Here is a 6,677-nt window from a genome sequence, read left to right on the forward strand (position 1 = left end):
AGCCTGCATGGCTTGCCATAAAATTTCTTTTTCCTCCTCCCTGAGGAAGGAATATTTTTATTTGGAAAGCCTAACGGAGAGATGAAAACAAAACCACATGTAGTTTTGTGTATCACAAATGCTCTGCTGAAAGGAATAAACTTGAGAGAGGCCCCAGCACTATGGGTTACGAAGGCTACAAGCATCACGAGTGCAGAGAGGATTTTATTTTTTGAACAAACACATGATTTTTTGTGATATCAACCAAGAAAAAAATCTGAATATTTATTATTCTAATTTGATGAGTTAATCTTCCACAGTTTCAAAATCCCAGTTTCAGTACAGTAATTTCTCAAGCCCAGGTCTCCCTCCATGCATTCTTCCCTTCCACAGATATGTGAGTGCCTACTAAGTGTCTAGCCACGTGTTAAGAGGCCAGAGGTTGATACAACAGATGAACTCCCTGCCCTGGGTGGGTGGGTGGGGGGCTGATAGTCTGGTGGAGGAGAAAGAAGAACAAAGAAACAAATGCATTGCAACTGAGTCCAAGCTGTTTTGCTCACCACATCTGCTCACCACAGGACAGGCCAATCATTTGGGAGACCAGTTGCTGGGGCACGGAGTAGTGACTTTATCGGGAAGGCCAGCAGACCCAGAAGACAGCAGACTCGTCTCAAGGAACCATCTTATCCCAGTCAGAATTCAGGCTTCTTTTATACTAAAAAGGGAGGGGGCGTGGTTGGTCCTTGCCAACTTCTTGGTGCTGGAATCCTTTGTTCTTCCAGCTGCTCCCCTAGGTCAGGTCACGGTGCTCCTGTAAACCTCCAACAAAACCAATGTTATATTCTGTTCTGCACCTTTTTATCTCCATAGGAGTGGAAAAGTGTTATACTCTTAAAGATCAGAGCCTTGAGAATGGGCTCTCCTGCATATTTCAGGCTCTAGGCGACATATTTTACAAAAGGTTCAGAGGCAGCCTGACTCAGCACAGGCAACAGAGCACAAAGGTTAAAGTAAAAGAAAGAGATCCAACATGGAGTCAGATTTGTTGTTCCCTCTTACAACATCAAGAGGATACCTTCTGATAGTGATAAGTGCTCTGAGGTGAGAAGGTGACGTGCTGGCAATTGTGATGGGGGGACGGGTCCCTCCAAGGGGGCAGGGGGGTCTCACTCACCAAGGTCACACCATGTGCTGTGGCTGAGCACGTGGGGTCCTGACCCAGGCCTGTTCCTGCAGCGGTGGGACCCTCTCTGATGGAGACTTTGGCTCTCAGACTTCCCGGTGGTCTGGTTGAAACTTTCTTGGAACTGAGCTGGAGTTGGAGGCTCCTCCATCCTCTTCTCCTTTCACAGGCGTCAGACCAGCATCCCAGCCTGCAGGGGGCCCCACCTCCTGCTGCCCCCTCCCCTTGTCCTCATCCACAGGGTCCCCCAGTGACTCCTACACATTTAATCTCTTCTCGGCCTCAGCTTCTTGAAAGGACTGGACCAACAGAGCCTGTTAGGAAAAAATATGAATATTTAAAAAGTGTGTCATGGCAGGAACATAAAAACGACCACCACCGTTGGTTGGAAACATCCGACCCCTATCGATTTCCAAGTTTGCTCAAGGCTGCTTGCATGTTTCATCTTATTGTCAAGCTGACACCCTGACAGAGTGTTTTCCCTCCCTCCTTCTCTCTCCCAGCAGGAAACAGGGTCCTGGCCAAGCTTGCCTCCCTGTGATTTGTATTTTGCTTTCTTGGTAGGGTCACTAGCCTCTACCCATCCCCTGAATACCTTTGCTCCATTTCAGCTGCCTTTGCAACATTGTAACAACCCAGCCCAAATGAACGTGTGCGGAAATCTTAGCTGGAGAATCCGAACTGGGTGTTGCTCAATGCAGGGAAAAAATGCAGTGTTTCCTCTCCGAGGAATTTAATCCACACAGCGCTCAGTCCATCAGCTGCGCTGAGGCCTGGGCAAGGGCAGGTGCTGGAGGGCCCGGCCAGGATCTGCCCACCCTGCCCCCTGACCTCTTTCCAGCTGTGGGTCACCCCACACAGACATCACGTTCCCCTGGCAATGACACCGAAGTCCCAAACGGAAGCGCCCCATCCTGGGTGGCTACTGTGTCCAATGCAGGGCACTCTGTTTCCTGGGGCTGAGAAGTCCTCTCCCCTGAGGGGGCCTCAGCCACTCCCATGCAACAACACAGACTTCTCTCTGAGAAGAAAGGGAAGCCCCGGCAGCAGGTGCTGGCGTGTGAAATGTAGGGGCAGTGCGGAGGGTGAAGAAACCGATGGTCCAGAACCAAGCCAGCAGTGGCTTTATGAACCCTTTTCCTCTCGAATGCATGCATTATGGATCTGATGGCGCTGCTCAAATGTTCACTGAAGTCTCATTTCCTGTGATGGAATGAATTGTATGCTGTATAATTAGGCATATAATTAAATGCAAATTTTGGAGCTTAGGAAAGTATTAGGACGAAACCCCGTTCAGTGCTGGCATGAAAAAGTCTAATGTGTTGAACTTTTAATGTGTGTGAATCTTGTCTCTGCCTGGACTGACCGTGGGGGAGGGACATGTAGGATGGGGACAGTGCCAAGTATGGGTGTCCCTGGCCCCTTTGGTCTGTTCTCCCAGGCTCGGCCTCCAAGTGCGTATTGAGGCTTCTCCTGGACACTGTCCCCTCCACCACTGGCACAGCCCTCTCCTCTGGACACTGGTCAATTTTCTCCTCACTGGACGCCTCTGGCTGGAGAGCTGTAGGGGTCAGAATTGTTCTGCCATGTCTGGTGTCCCCGAGGTGCCCCAGCCAAGCTGCCTTTCAGCGATAAGCGGGATGATGCTGGCTTCGGGGTCTCCGCTTGGTCAGTGGATGGCCAGCTGCTGAGCTGTGAGGGGTGATGACCCAGTCGGAGGCAAGCCCCGAGGTGGCGGTGGCGCAGAGGGAGCCTGCTGGAGAGACTGTGTCCAGGAGACCCTAGGGTGGCCAGGGTCTGTCCTAGGCCAGCCTGAGCCACTGTTGCAGGGAGTTTTGTGGGAGCTGTGACTGTTCTCTGCTGAGTGGTTTGGAGAGACACAGAGGTGACTGTCACTGCTGCTTCCAGGAATGTCTTGGCAGCTGGGGCCTTTCTTTGGATGAGACTGTGCATGGAATTGTGTGCATGAGGCTCCCAGTCCAGCCTTAAAATCAGAAGGAGGACGGCTGATTGTGAGGATGGGAGCTCAGGGTCAAGAGGGAAGAGGTAGGAAGCAGCGAGAAGAGAGAAAGGTTTGAAAGCTTCACCATCACAGGTGTAGAAATAGAAATAGTATGACATCTATTTCCAGAACAAGGTCTGCAATGATCTATGATAACCATGCTAGTTCAAGGCTTCCAGGTCGAGATGATGGAGGACCACACGCCTTTGTCTTGTCTCCAGCCTACAGCTCCACTAAACGATGGTAAAGGGATGGCTAAAAGTTATAAACTCACAAAGAAAAAGAGAATGGGAGGGGAGCCTTCAGAGGATGAGAGATTTCAACACACTTGGGGGGGATGGAGAAGGGGGGAGGTGTCTGGTGGAGGAGCCTCAACACGGGGAATGTGGAGAGAAAGAAGGTGTCTGGTGCGGGGGGCAAAGCCAAGGAGGGGGTGTCAGCCTCATGGAGCCTGGAGATGCCCGGGGCTCAGGGTGCCCGTATGGAGAAGACAACGGCCCTGAAACAGGGGGGTTAAATGGAAGTGCACCCCCAATCCCCCCTCCTTGGAATACCTGGCATTTAACCCTGCTCCCCTCCCAGACCAGCCCACCTCCCCCTGCAAATTCAACCAACCAACCAACCAACCCATCGATCATGGGTTCTGCTCTAAGGAAATTTAATGAGTTGTTTTGGGAGAACTGAAGTTGGCATGACCTCTGCTGGGTACCCCAGAGCCAAGCCCTGGCCATGTGACATTTACTGATCCCTCCTCCGGACCCTGTTCCCGAGGTCCTGAGGGAGTGTTTGCCCCAACTTGATCACCCATTGTGAGGTCTGCCAGCTGCCAGCCCCTTTCCCAAACAGCGACTATCGCCCGTTCCAATAAATGAACACACAAGTCAGTAATTTAAGGAAAACTGGCAACGTGAAGAAGAGGAACAAAGAAAAACACTCATAAAAAATGCAGAAGAAAAGAGCATTCAGAGACGGACGCGGCAGTCATAGAGGGGTGCCACTCTGACCCCCCTCCCAGAAAGATGGCAGCTCGCCGACAACTCTGGCTGGGAGTCTTCAGGCCCTGTGCCACCTTCAAGCTGATGTTCTGTGCTTCACTGGCACCTGCAGCTGGTGATGAACAGCGGTGGTACAAAGTTCACTGTTTCTGGCCAGTGTGGGATACCAGACGACGTCTGCCCCCGAGCTCCCTGATGGGCTGGATGAGATGTCCTCGGAGCTGCGTGGTGGTCTTGGGCTTCTCCTACCCTGTCTTGCTCCCTTCCCCTTCTCCTTTCACAAGAGCCAGACCTGCATCACCACCTGAAGGCGCTCCTGCTTCCTCCTGTCCCCCCCCGCTTCCTGTTTTTCACAGCTGTGATGCCCAATAAATCTCTTGTCTGCCTTTGCTTCTGCTTTGCAGAGGGTCCAAGAATTGGGACTAGATCACTGACAACCTGGCCGGCAAGGGAGACCCCATCCCAAGTTGTATGTGGGCTGTGGATAGTCCCTGGCACAGGTGGTGGCCCAGATGCCAACAATTTTAATGGTGGTGACTTTGGAGAATGTTTCAGTGAGGTCATGCCCTGACTAGTGTGATGATCCAGTCTGTTGAAAATAGGGAGGCAACCGTACACATGAAGACAAAGGAAATGGCTGGTTATGACTGCCTTGCATTCAATACTACATTCATCCCCCAACATGTCATTGAGACCCATCTATTTGGTGGTGGTATAAGCAATGTGCTGGGTCCTCGGAGTGTAGAGAAAAGAGAAGACCAAGTAGAAACCTCAGCAGCTACCCTTTCCTCCACTTCAGCCAAGAGTGTGAATCAAAAACAGTGTCACATTCATGTGAGACCAGCAGAGGAACTGTCCATCTGAGTCCAGCCTAAATTCCTGACCACAGAATTATGAGCAAATAAAATGGTTGTTTTGTGATGTTAAAAAAAAGACAAAACAAAACAAGAAAAATTAGTATCACATTGTGGAAGGCGTGTAGGTTGGCATGATCAGTGCTGCCCTTGAAGATTTGAAGAACACAGGGTCAGTGGTCCCACTCATATCTGTTTATGAGTCATGAAGCTGGGTGTATCGAGGGTGGTCCTTTTTAACGTGGAGATGGTACAGCTGGGATGGAGCCTGAGTGGGACCAGAGGGCATGAGTAAGTGGTGTGAGCAGGTGTCCAGAGCACCCACCACATAGACCAGTGCCTAGTCCAGTGGGCATCTCCGGCCATGTGACCTGCTGGAGGAGCAGAGAGAAGCCCCAGCTTCACAGATGGGTGGGCTTGGCATCTGGAGGCAAGATGGAAATGCTTCTGCATCCCTTGAGTTCGTCATCACAGGCTTTACTGCCAACAAGTCTCAGTACCTTATAACTCCATCTTCCTCTGCTTTGCAGATGATGCAATTGACACAATCAAAGAAAAAACACAAAACACAACAGTGAGAACAAAACAAGTAAAAAGAAATAAAACAAAAACTCAAACCCAAACTCAGATTCATTAATGTTTTCAATGAATTTTTTACAAAACAGATAATGCATCCATGAAACAGGAGCACAAGGCTATGAGAATAGAACAGTCACAGCAAGAGAGTGCTGCAAGATTAAAAATATAGGAAATATTGCACTGGAAAATAGTGCAAAAGACAAGAAACAGAGATTATGGGAGAAGATCCACAAAGGATCAATCTCGTAGCTCCGTCAACTGACGGGCAGTTTCAGAGACCACTACGGGGGCAGCACCTTCTGCTCTGAAGGACGGGCCACTGTGGCCTCCTGCTTCCCAGCGTCCTCCTCTCTTTGCTGCAGTGACTCTCCTGACCAGTAAATTTGGGAGGGTCACTGGGCCGGGCAGCCCATCTTTTTCCCTCTGGGAGGGAACTGCCTGTAGGGTACCATTGTCTCTCTGTCTCATTTTTAAAAGTCTCATTTTAAGAATACATTATTTCATCTTATTTCTCAGAGGTTTCAAATATGGTTTCTCTAAAGATTAATTCTGCTCTCTTTATTGTTTCCTTTTTTTCTACATTTGTTGATTTTCCTTGGTTTTTGACTTTCATGCAGGCACATATTTAAATTTTGGGCTTCGGGATGCTGGTGGAAGGTCCCTATGTATGGGTGACCTGGAGGTCAGCAGTGTGTTGGTTAGAGACCAGCCCCCCCCCCCATCTGTCTCTACAGCTGACCTTCCCACTCCCCAAACAGGCTCACACCCTAACTGGACAAGAGGGCCCATGAAACCCCTTCCAAGAGCAGCTCTCCCTATTGGTTTCCTGATGCTGCTGTGACAAATCATCACACACTTGGTGGTTTTATAATAACAGAAATGAACTTTCTTGCAGTTCTAGAGGCCAGAAGACTGAAATCCAGGCGTCAGCAGGGCTGTGCTCCTTCCAGAGGCTCTAGGGGAGGAGACTTCCTCACTTCCACCTCCTGGTGGCTCCAGGTGCTCCTTTGTTTGTGGCCACATCACTCTGGTCTCTGCCTCCATTTTCCTCCTCCTTCTCCCTGTGTCTCTCGTCAATCTCT

At 50.1% G+C, this 6,677-nt stretch overlaps 1 long non-coding RNA gene across 1 annotated transcript; it reads right to left on the minus strand.

Moving 5' to 3' along the window:
- Window positions 1-289: 289 nt before the first annotated feature.
- Window positions 290-1,820, minus strand: LOC132495445 (uncharacterized). Its single transcript, XR_009533242.1, has 3 exons — window positions 1,761-1,820; window positions 1,157-1,479; window positions 290-697 (listed from the first exon to the last, which is right to left on the minus strand). It is a non-coding gene; the product is annotated as an uncharacterized LOC132495445 (long non-coding RNA).
- Between the last annotated feature and the right edge of the window lie 4,857 nt (window positions 1,821-6,677).

The sequence above is a fragment of the Mesoplodon densirostris genome, chromosome 8 (genome assembly GCF_025265405.1).
Source record: "Mesoplodon densirostris isolate mMesDen1 chromosome 8, mMesDen1 primary haplotype, whole genome shotgun sequence".
NCBI classification, from domain to species: Eukaryota; Metazoa; Chordata; class Mammalia; order Artiodactyla; family Ziphiidae; genus Mesoplodon; species Mesoplodon densirostris.